Below are 12,991 nucleotides of genomic sequence, written 5' to 3'. Positions count from 1 at the left end.
ACGAGATTTTATCATCTGGAATAAGGTTTTATTAAAGCATTTAAAGGTATACTAATATAGAATGACGATGTAATGAAATTACTCCAAAATACCGGAAAACTCGCAAATACAAGTATCCGACATATGGTAGAAATTAATAATGATAGTAACGTATATGTATTGAAAGATTTCAATCCAGAGTTAGACACATGAATGGTTTATTTGATGAAGAACCAAACATTACTATTGAAAGACTCATGTGTGTTAAGAAGAAATAATGAACTATGAGAATGAAGAACTTAAATAGGAAAGAAGCTGGAATCAAAAGGATGATAAAGAAATATTATATGATGCCATGATGTAGGTAGGATATGGGTATTATGAGGGACATAAGTAAAAGTGAAGAATTTAATGAAACATTTGTAAATTGAGATAGGGAATGCATCCCAGGAGTACGATTAAGTACCGAGGGCTAAAAGAAAATATTTATTGACCAGACATGAAGAGAAAATGGGGGGAAAGCGTTAATTGAATCATTATAGATAGGTTATCCAAACCTAGTATTTCTTTTTATTAATAAGCATTTTATCCAATAAATGGGTTAGTTGATGTTTGAAGAAATTGTGGTACGTCATCAAATTTAAGAATTGATTGTAAATGATCAATATTATTTGATTTAAGATTTGACAGGAGTAGTCATAATACGATGAATTATGTCGAACCAGAATAGTATATACCACTCCTAGATGAACGGGTATTAAATAAAGCAGAACTAAAAGATAGGAATTTGGCTCAACATCGCTAGCTCAAGGGATTCAAGTAATTCCAAGAATATGATACAAGACATAGATGTCAAAGAAGACTTTTTGATAATATGGCATAAAGAAAGAATAAGCGTTATATGTGACTAGATGTCAAGGAAGAGCATTGTAGTCAGTTTCGTATGAGAACACCCTAGAACCAAAATAAATGATAATATGGGATAATATGCGGGTGATGCCTCTAGATTAGTATATTTTCATCTAAATAGTAAGACATTTTCGCTCAACAAATATACTCGATTTTGATTCAAGGAAATTAAGGTATAATGATAAGTTTGTGTGTCAATCATATCCAGTAAAGATTTTCTCGTTAATTCTTAATTCTGGAGTAATTTCGAGAATGTTAGAAATCGAATACGCCATGGTTTCAGTATATCATTCGCAGATGGACAAGAAGATTAAGGGAACGATTAAAAGTCTCGAATGCGATTGGAAGCGATTACAAACTAGGTTAATTGAACAAAGAAATATGTGGGAATGAGGTTCAACAACCAGTAACTATTGGAAACGTTCATGAGCATGAATTAATGGAATTAGAAAGAAAATAATTAGTATGCATTATGCTGGTCCTTTTGAGACAGTAAAATAGGCAGGATAAGTGTAAGTGAGTTGGCTTCACCGCCACACGTATAGCAGGTTCATAGGGTGTTTATATGTGTATACTCAGGAAGGGTAATTTAGCTCCATTATATACAAAATAGAGACTTGAGTTGAGTTACATGAGCAACTAATAGAATAGAATGTCAGCAAAAGGCTGTCGAGTAATGATTGTTGTTGCGAGTTAAAGTTTATGAGAAATTGTAAGGTTGAGGGATCAACCTAAGAAAATGGAGGTGAGAAACTTAAATGTATCATTATCTGATCCTTAGTGTGATTCTGAGGACAGAATCCTTTTAGGGGGGAAGGATGTAATATCCGGGACATAGCGTGTAATTATTTTTTATTAATAAATAATTATTATGTGATTATTATTTGATTAATATGTGATTTTTGGTGAATTATCTGATAATTGGTTTTGATATGCGGATGTTTATATATGGTAAAGTATAGGTATGTTAATTTTATTATGTCCAGAATAAAATATAGATAATTATGGCATTTTTCTGGTAAGTTTTGGAATGTTATATGATTTTATAATGATTTATGAATTATTTTCTGAATAATTACAAAACTATTTTATAAAGTTGGGAATCGTCCAACTTCAACCCTTTTTAAGTTTAACAACCCGAAACTCTGATTATTCCGGACATTTTTCGTGTTTTGACTTTTTCGATCCGGATTACGGTTGGACCCGTGCACGTCCCGGCGCAAAATTTTCGATACGATAATCATTTCGATAACATTATTTTTGTATAAAGTATTTTATAAGAAGCCTGGTCTTGATAATTATCCAAAAGTTTTCATAGTTATCTAAAAGTTTTGATAATTATCCAAAACAGGTTGATAATTATCCAAAACATATCATTTTTACATTTACTTATCGGATAAGTAACTTATTTTTCGATCCAATACGATCCAACGCGTATTAGTATTCCATAAATATAAATAGAATATTTCTTATTTCATTCTATTTGTATAACCATAATCGATCAGTAAAAACATAGAAATTACAGAGAAAACCCCCTAAAATCGTTGCGTTCTTGAGAATCAAATTCAAAAAACGAAAGCGTTATCGAACTCGGAATCAAGCGTGCCATATATCGAATCGAAGCTCTCGAAAAGTTCTTCATAATCAAGTATCCATTTCAGTGCAGAAATCAAGGTGATTTTCTTATTTATTTAATTTAATTCGAATAATTAAAGATTAATATATGAAATTATGTTGTTGATGTTATTTATGTGATTTGATGGCTTAATCTTCTAGATAATTTTATCCTGGTCATTTTTGTATATTATATGATGAATTTGGAGTTCAATAACATATAGAAAATTGATTTTGATTCTCGAAATATTAAAATTAGCGTTTATGTGTTTGAATGTTCTTAATTGGAAATTAGGCGTTTCTTTGTTACGGGTTATCTATTGAAATTGATTGCATGAATGGATAGATCGTAGAAAAGGGAATTAATTGGTGTAAATGAACTGTACGAACGATTCCTGGAATGGCATAATCGAGCTCGCCGAAAATTTTTGGTATCGACGGTGTTCGTTTTTTCAGACAAAAATCCGGTTAATCTGTTACTTGTTTGGAAAAGATAATTACATGGATCAATTTGTGGCATGATAAAGAAGTAATCTACAGTTCTTAAGGGGATACTGGACAGGTTTGCGAGCTCGAGGCTGACTAGTAATGGTTGCCGCCGGCGAGCGAGGAAGAAGCTGACAAATTGCAATTTTGCAACCAAACTTCCTACATTTTTGCATAAACGAAACCCTAATTTAAAAACTTATAAAAATGGTTTTCTGTTTATAAAAAATGTAAAAATTATATTATGTTTATATTTATTTTCAGAAAAAATGTTTTTAATTATTTAAAATTTCCAAAAATCATTATTTTAATTCCGAAAAGTATTTTTAATTCAAAAATAAATCTGAATTAAATAATTAATTATTTAATTTTAGTTGATAATTGATTAATTAATTCAAATATTAATTGATTAATTAATAATTAATTAATAATTAATTAATTATTAATTGATTATTAATTAGATTTAATTATTTATTTTGATTTAAAAATTCTGAAAAATAGTTTCGAGCTTTAAAATATTATTTTAAATTATTTTCAAAGCTCGATAATTATTATTAAATAATTTTAAAGTCAGATTCGAGTGTTCAGACCCTATTATTTTATTATAAAATGATTCGAATACCCGTTTTAATTCCGAAAAATGTTCAAATATTCGTATTAAATATGCGGAAAATCATTTTAACCCCTAATCTTCTTTGAAAAATTATTTTGATCGAATATATTGCGTGATATGTGCTACGTGCTATCTGATTGATTTGTTTGTTAGGCACATAAGCATGCGCTAAATAAATCACGCAAGTATACGCGTTTGCAAGTAATATAGAATGATTTATAGTTCATTCCCACAGAGACTCTGATTAATTATATTTAATTAACACTTACTCACCAATGTATGATTATTCTTCAATTCCAAGACAATAACAATTAAGGTTGGTAAACTAATAATGACTACGAGAATTAAACACTTGCATTAACAATATTAAACACACATGAGATCCTAACTTCATTACTACTTCATTCAATAGTTATTGTTATTAACCTTAGCATGTAATGGTGATGATATTAATCGAACAATACGAAACTGATAAACGCAAACTTTCGTTGTACAAATACCATTCTACCAAGCATCCACAATTAAGATAGAAGTTAAATAGGCATCAATTATGTTGAGACCCTATATCTATATAGAATTTGACAACATAACGATTTAAGCACAAGTTATTCACGATGATTACACGGGGCAAGTAAAACGGTTAGAGTTACCCACTAATCATGCATACAATACTATGAACCTATTCTAGCATGGAAAGTTCTAAATCTCAATATTCATTGTCACTTCACAAGTGATTAACAGGCTATCTTACATGTTCGCGACGCATATAAGACGAATAAGCACAACCTATACTAGATATCATACAATCAACACATACCAAGGTATTAAACAATTAACTAAATAATTCCATAGTAAATCCTCTAGGATCCCATGATCACGATTAGCCCATAATAGAACTCATCGTCACCATGGGTTCATATGAAAGCATGATAATAACACAACGATATAAGGCTAATAAAAATACTTAATAAATAATGAAGTACGTCACAAGAGTACTAAGGTTCAAAGCATAAAGAAAACTAGCATCCACTGTTACAACGAATTAAAAAAATCACAAGATAAATGTATGCTTCCTCTTCTTCGTTGTTGCGTGCTAAAACAGTCTTCTCAATCTTCTTGCCCTTGCTCTTGATGAAGAAAACGTCTTCCCATAAGGTTTATATGATAGCCCAAGAGAACTAGCGCCAACAGAAGCCCAATTGTACTTGAATTAATAAAATTCAAATTCTGAAATTCCGCACACACGCGGTCGCCTGCTGTCTCAACGCGGCTGCTTGCTGGCACGCGGTCGCCTGCTCCTGGCGTGCGGTCGCGTGCTACCATTCTGGAAAATACTTTATTTTGCTTCTGTTTTTTTTTCTGATTACTTCGCTCATCACCCCTAGACTGATTCCAAGCACTTCCTTAAGCTTTATTTGATGAAAACCACCTATCTAAGTAAGTTATACCCTGAAATGCAAAAACACTAGAAAATGCGTCAAATACACAAAATACTTGAGGTCAAGACACCAATTTAAGCCATTATGAGACACTATAAGTGGTATAAAATGCCACTTATCACACCCCCAAACTTGAATCGATGCTTGTCGTCAAGCATCACAGACTCAAATTTAGAATAAAATATGCATGAATGTAACTTATATGAATACAACGATCCCCTTGCGATGACTAAACCAACCAACACATGACATATCAACAAATGCAATTAGGCAACTAAAGATCAATCAAATCACGCAAACTAACATACAACTAGAAATGTGGTGTGTGCGAATGCTTAACAGATATGCTTCGAAACTAGATCAATCACCATAACATAATTATCCTCAAGGCAATCACAAGCTTATACGAAGAATATATTCTAGACACAAAATGACTTATAACACTTCAATATTATTGGAGTTTATTACGGAATCATGCTTTTATTCAATACATAAAACAAATGCTTATTTGATCGTGCAATGAGGGAGGTCCACACAAGATTTATGCACTGGTACCCATTTAGCGAGCGTTAGGTTAGCGGATCCCAGACTATAAAAGCCTTAGGTCTCTAGGCACAAAGTCCCCTAAGAACTTAATAACTCGAATACCAAAGAACCCACTCATGATCAATTCTGCATTAAACCAAATTTTTGTTCTTTTTCTTTTTTTTTCTTTTTTTTTCAATTTCTGAGCAAGTGCGTTTCACTCCATCTTGCTCAACCCTAGACTACTCGTATACAATACGAGCCGGCTACTAGTCATTTGACGCCTAGCCACAACTAACAATGAATTCCAATTTTTTTTTTCCAATTTTTATCTTTTCATGTCTTTTATCATTAAGAGCCTAGCATGCATTCTAAGTATAAGCAATAGATTAACCTCAAAAACCATCAAACCATGACAACAATCTAGTCCTTAAGCATACTCTTAGGCTTAGTGAAATTACAAGTGTTTCTAGCATGCATCACTATACTCGAATCAATATCACATATTAATCGGTAAAGTAACACAAAGGGATCATGGTATATGCATGAGCGATACGACATGATAAATAAAGCTATAAATCCTTAAAAAACTATATGGGAAAAATATGCAACTATATGAACTAAACTAACATGAAAATGCAACTACATGACACACACACAAATATGTTCCTTAACTACTACCCCCAAACTTAAAATCTTCACTGTTCCCAGTGAAGGTAATAGAAAGGAACACAGGGTATACCTACTCAGATGAATCATCATCATCACCCTCAGAGGGTGGAGTGTCCGGAGGTGGATAAGCAGAATCCACACCAAAAACAGGCCACTGGATGTTAGCTTCAAGGCATCTAAATACAGTCCCAAGTGCCTGGGTGAGCTCCTCTGCAAACCGACTCTGCGACTCATACATCACATCGATCCTCCTTGAAAGCCTCCTGTACTGGACATCAGCCAATCCCGAACCATCTCCTCCCTGAGCTCTCGAAGACCTTGCCTCTCCCTGAGCCTGACTGGGCCTAGGAATGGTAGCACCAGCTGCTGAAACTCCTCCTGGAAGGTGTTACCCCAAACCATGTGACTCGGGATCTCCACCCGTCCACTCCTGTATCACATTCAAAGTCAATGAATCAATAGGAGTGGCCGGCATCTGTAACTGCTCGTAAGAAGGACACCGGACTCCAACTGCCTTGTAAAGCTTCTTGACAATAGAGGCATACGGGATAGAGTATTGCGATTTCCCCCTCAAAAACTTCAAAATCCCTTGGTAGATTTACTCACCAAGGTCCACATAATATTCATCATTCAGAATTCCCCATAACAACCTCGCCCTCTCCACTGTAACCTCATGTGCATGCAAAGAAGGAAGAATATTAGCACATATAAACGCATTCCAAGCACGAGCATACCTGTTCATCGTGACAGCAGGGAAACTACGATAATCGTTGGATCCCTTTTTGAACTTCCAAACTGTGTCCGGCTGATAGAGAGTAGCAATAATCAAGTCCAAATCAAAGTCCTCATAGGCCTTTGCATTCCAATGTTCCTCTTGTGGTTTCCTTTGTCGCTGTCCAATCACCCGGTGAATTGCCTCGGGCTGATAATCAACAGTAAGCCCACAAATAACAGAAAATCCGTTTTTTCAGCCTTGGCATTCGCATAGAACTCGCGAACGATACTCATCGGAACCGCCTCAGGTGACTCGCAGAATGTAATCCATCCCTTCTCAACAATCATCGGTAGCAACTCACCATCCCTCCCTGATGGCAAGAACCCCCTATCCCTCATCATAATAGACTTAGTCAGAAGCTTGGTGTACTCTTCTTCAGCAGCCCTATCCAACAATCGGGGCCTCGTAGCAATATTCCTTGAAGAATCAGTATCAGTCGGGTTGGTGCTGCTGTTACCCACAGTTCGTGATCTCTTTGGGGCCATAAAAACTGAGAATAAGAGTTGGAGAGTTTGTGTTTGGTGTGTAGGAATGATTTTGTACAGTGAAAGTGTGTGGGATGTGTATTGAGAGGTTGTATATATTTATAGGGAAAAATTAGGGTTATAATTTGATTAGGAGTGGGGATTGTGGCAAGGTATGGGGGGAAAATCGTGGGTTAATAGGTTATATTTTTTTGTGATTTTTTTTTGTTTTGTTTTTTAGGCTGAAAAATGATATTTCAACAGTCAGGGATGCACGCGGTCGCGTGGCACCAGCACGCGGGCGCCTGCTGTCATGCGGTCGCATGCTAGGCTTTTGGAAAAAATAATCTGTAACTTTTTTCTGATTTTTTTTGGTTTCTGGATAAAGTACTATATTCTAAAGTGTCATATGGTCTCATATCTTGGGTTGCCTCCCAAGAAGCGCTTCTTTTACGTCATTAGCTTGATGTGGAGTTATGCGATCGAGTTGACAATAAAATGGCACTAACCACTTCACGGTTTGCCATATCACCATAATAGTGTTTCAATCTCTGATTATTTACTTTGAATGCTTGGCCCCGATCGTTCTCAAAAATCTCCACCGCTCCATGTGGAAACACAGTTTTGACGATAAATGGTCCAGACCACCTTGATTTCAACTTTCCAGGAAAAAGTTGGAGACGAGAGTTGGATAGAAGAACTTGTTGCCCCGACACGAATGACTTAGGCGATAGCTTCCTATCATGCCACCTTTTTACCTTTCCCTTGTACATTTTGTTGTTTTCGTACGCTTGAAGTCGAAATTCATCAAGTTCATTTAACTGAAGCATTCGCTTCTTCCCAGCTACATCTAGATCAAGGTTTAACTTCTTTAATGCCCAATAAGCCTTATGCTCAAGCTCCGAAGGTAAATGACATCCCTTACCATAGACAAGTTGAAATGGGGACATCCCAAGTGGAGTCTTGTATGCTGTTCTATAAGCCCAAACAGCTTCATCGAGCTTTAAAGACCAATCTTTTCTTGACGGACAAATGACTTTTTCTAGTTAGCGCTTGATTTATCTATTAGACACTTCAGCTTGACCATTAGTTTGCGGATGATAGGCAGTAGAAATGCGATGATTCATATTGTAGCGTTGCATCATAGAAGTAAACTTACGATTGCAGAAATGCGACCCTTCCTCACTTATGATAATTCGTGGCATTCCAAACCTTGTGAATATCTGCTTATGAAGAAAACTCAACACTACCTTTGCATCATTAGTCGGTAGAGCTTTGACTTCTACCCATTTCGAGACATAATCGACTGCCAGCAAGATGTACTGATTATTGCAGACGAGATAAATGGTCCTATGAAATCGATTCCCCAAACATCGAAGACCCTAACTTCAAGTAGCAAATTTAAAGGCATCTCATCCTTTCTGGAAAGATTCCCAACTCTTTGGCAACGATCATACCATATAATGAAATAATGTGCTTCCTTAAACAACGTAGGCCAGAAGATACCTGCTTAAAGAATATGAGCTGCTGTCTTTTCACCACCATAATGTCCACCATAAACTGTGGAATGAAAGTCTCGTAATATCCCCTCCGTCTCACAAAATGGGATACATCTCCTGATGATCTGGTCAGCTCCTTGTCTAAACAAATATGGTTCATCCCACATGTACCACTTCACCTCATGCAGAAACTTCTTCTTTTGAGCCGCATTCATATTAGTAGGCATTATATTGCTAACAAGATAGTTCACAATGCTGCGAACCATGGCTTTTCCTCTTGAATTGCGAACAACTGCTCATCCCGAAAAGATTCGTTGATCATTGTCTTATCATGTGAAGTAGAATCAGGATTCTCCAATCTAGAGAGATGGTCAGCTACTTGATTTTCAGTACCTTTTTTATCCTTGATCTCTAACTCGAATTCCTATAGTAAGAGAACCCAATGAATAAGTAGAGGCTTCGAATCCTTCTTTGAGACCATATAGCGGATGACAGCGTGATCAGTGAACACTGTTACCTTTCTCCCAAGTAGATAAGATCAAAATTTTCGAAACCAAAAACTATAGCCAAGAGCTCCTTCTCAGTAGTGGTGTAGTTCAGTTGGGCTCCATTTAGCGTCTTACTAGCATAGTAGACCACATGAATGATATTAGTCTTTCGATGCCCAAGAACTGCTCCCACTGCATAATCACTTTCATCACACATCATCTCAAAAGGTTCTCTCCAATCAGGTGCCGTAATAACTGGTGCGGTGATTAAACTCTTCTTGAGAGTCTCGAATGCTGCCAGGCATTCATCATCAAATTTGAAAGGCACATCTTTCTCGAGCAAGTTGCACAATGGCTTAGATATCTTAGGGAAGTCCTTGATGAAACGCCGATAAAAATCCGCATGACCAAGAAAGCTATGGATTCCTTTCACAGAAATAGGTGGCGGAAGATTTTCAATGATGCCCACCTTGGCTTTATCCACCTCAAGACCTTTACTAGAGACTTTATGCCCAAGAATGATGCCTTGTTGCACCATGAAGTTACATTTTTCCCTAATTGAGCACCAGATTGCTCTCAACACACCTTTTGAGTACCAAACAGGAGATTATTCAAGCATTCATCAAAGGAATGTCCAAAGACGGAGAAGTCGTCCATGAACACTTCGACATTATTTCCAATCATAACAGAGAATATGGCCATCATGCATCTCTGAAAAGTGGCAGGTGCACCACATAAGCCAAAAGAAACTCTGCGAAAAGCAAACGTGCCAAATGGACAAGTAAAAGTATTCTTCTCTTGATCTTCTGGTGCAATGCAAATCTAATTGTAGCCCGAATAGCCATCCAGGAGACAATAATACTCATGATTAGCCAACCCGTCAAGCATCTGATAGATGCATACCCTCCATCCTGTGACTGTTCGAGTGGGGATGAGCTCATTCTTCTCATTTCCTACCACGGTAATTCCTCCTTTCTTAGGTACACATTGCACGGGGCTCACCCAAGAACTGTCAGAAATAGGATATATGATTCCTGCATCTAGCCATTTTAGAATTTCTTTCTTCACCACTTCTTTCATGATAGGATTAAGCCTTCGCTGTTGCTCAACAGTCGGCTTGCTACCTTCCTCTAGCAGAATTTTATGCATGTAGTACGAAGGGCTGATCCCTTTTATATCTGTTATAGTCCATCCGATGGCCGATTTGAATTCTCTCAGAATCCTCAAGAGCTTGTGCTCATCACTACCTGAAAAGTCAGATGCAATAATAACATGCAAAGTAGATGCATCACCTAAAAAAGCATACCTCAAGTGTTTAGGAAGTGGTTTAAGCTCCAAAGTAGGTGCTTCCTAAATAGATGGTTTGAGCTTTCCCTCAGCATTCTTGAGATTAGTATTACCAAGAGATTCGAATGGCATGTCTAACTGTCGTTTCCAAGGAGAAGCATTCAGATATTGTAACTGCTCATTGCCTTCATCATCTTCACTGTCAAAATTCCCCAATAAGGCTTTTTCTAAGGCATCAGACCTTAGCACATGATCAAGTTTTGAAGTAACTGCAGAATCGACCAAATCCACCTTGAAACACTCCTCATCATCCATAGGGAATTTCATCATATTGAACACATTGAATGTCACATCTTGATCTTGCACCATTATAGTGAGTTCACCTTTTTCACATCTATCAAGGTACGGACCTGTATCCAAGAAAGGTCTTCCCAATATTATGGGAATCTTCTTATCTTCCTCGAAATCCAGAATGACAAAATCTGCAGGAAAGATGAGCTTGTCCACCTTTACTAGCACAGTCCTCCACGATGCCTCGTGGGTATGTAATCGAATGATCAGCCAATTGTAGAGACAGTGTAGGGGGCTTTGGATCAGGCAAATTCAGCTTTTTGAAGATAGACAATAGCATCAGATTGATGTTTGCTCCCAAATTGCAAAGGCACTTGTCAAATGATAACTTGCCAATGGTGCAAGGAATGGTGAAACTACCTGGATGCTTAATCTTTGGAGGTAAATTTTGTTACAGCACGACACTGCACTCTTCCGTCAGAGCAACTGGTATCAAGATCATCCAGTTTCACCTTCCTCGAAAGAATACCTTTCATGAATTTCGCATAACTAGGCATTTCCTCAAGAGCTTCAGCGAAAGGTATGTTGATGTGAAGTTTCTTGAACACCTCCAAAAACTTACCAAATTGCTTGTCCAGCTTTTCTTTTTGCAATCGCTTAGGAAAAGGTGGTGAAGGATAGAGCTGTTTCTCCCCTGTATTACCCTCAGGCAGAGTGTGTTCAACAATAGTCTTCCTTGGTTCCCCCTCTTTCTACTTTTGCATTCCTTCTTCATCTACAACTTCAACTTCTACATCTTTTGCTTTTTCAGCATCAGCAACTTTTCCAGACATTAAGGTGACAGCTTTGACTTGCTCTTTAGCTTCCTTCCTGCCTGGCACTTCAGTATCGCTGGGAAGTGTGCCAGGTTGACGATTGAGCAAGGCAATGGCTATTTGTCCAATTTTATTTTCCAAGGTCTTGATAGAAACAGCCTGACTTTTGCACAATAGCTTTAACTCCTCGAAATCAGCACTGGAAAGTGGAGCAACACCTCCTTGTTGAGGATATGGTTGCCTTTGAGCAAATTGCCGAGGTTGCTGGAATCCAGGTGGATTAAACTGTTTATTTGCAGGTTGCTGATATGATTGCTGAACAACATTCTGATTATTGCTCCAGCTGAAATTGGGATGATTGCTGTTATTAGGATGATAAGTAGCGGGTACAGGCTGCTGCAGTTTCTGGAAATTGTTCACATACTGATCAGATTCATTAACAAGAGAACACTGATCCGTAGCATGAGAGCCTGCACAAAGCTCACAAATACTAGATAATTGATTTACGCCATAGTTGGTTAAATAATCAAACTTCATAGTCAGCGCCGTGAGCTGTGCTGTAATAGTTGTAGCTGCATCAACTTCCAGAATACTTGCTACTTTCCCAGACATTATCCTTTGAGTTGGGTTTTGATACTCGTTTGCAGCCATAGTTTTAATGAGATTATAGGCATCAGTATAGTTTTTGGCCCACAAGGCGCCTCCAGAAGCTGCATCGAGCATGGGTCGAGATTGGACCCCCAAACCATTGTAGAAACCAGTGATCACCATTCAGTCAGGCATACCATGATGTGGACACTTTCTCAACATCTTCTTGTAACGCTCCCAAGCTTCGCACATAGATTCTCCTGGTTGCTGCGCAAACTGAGTAAGAGCACCCCTCATAGCTGCAGTTTTGGCCATTGGATAGAACTTCACCAGAAACTTTTGCACAAGATCTTCCTAAGTAGTGATGGACCCAGATGGTAAAGAATGTAACCAGTCCTTAGCTTTGTCCCTCAGGGAGAATGGGAAAAAACTTAGCTTGATAGCCTCATCAGTTACACCATAATATTTGAAAGTACTATAGATCTCGATAAAATTCCTGATATGCATGTTGGAATCTTCAGTCGCAGCCCCTCCGAAAGAAATAGAA

The 12,991-nt window shown here is 37.2% G+C and overlaps 1 pseudogene; it reads left to right on the top strand.

The window, feature by feature from the left end:
• Positions 1–12,637: 12,637 nt before the first annotated feature.
• LOC141715820 (small nucleolar RNA R71) lies at positions 12,638–12,752 on the top strand (annotated as a pseudogene).
• The last annotated feature ends 239 nt before the right edge of the window (positions 12,753–12,991 follow it).

Source organism: Apium graveolens, chromosome 3 (assembly GCF_009905375.1).
Source record: "Apium graveolens cultivar Ventura chromosome 3, ASM990537v1, whole genome shotgun sequence".
NCBI classification, from domain to species: Eukaryota; Viridiplantae; Streptophyta; class Magnoliopsida; order Apiales; family Apiaceae; genus Apium; species Apium graveolens.
Note: the sequence above shows the minus strand (reverse complement) of the source record. Positions and strands in the feature narration are given on the sequence as shown.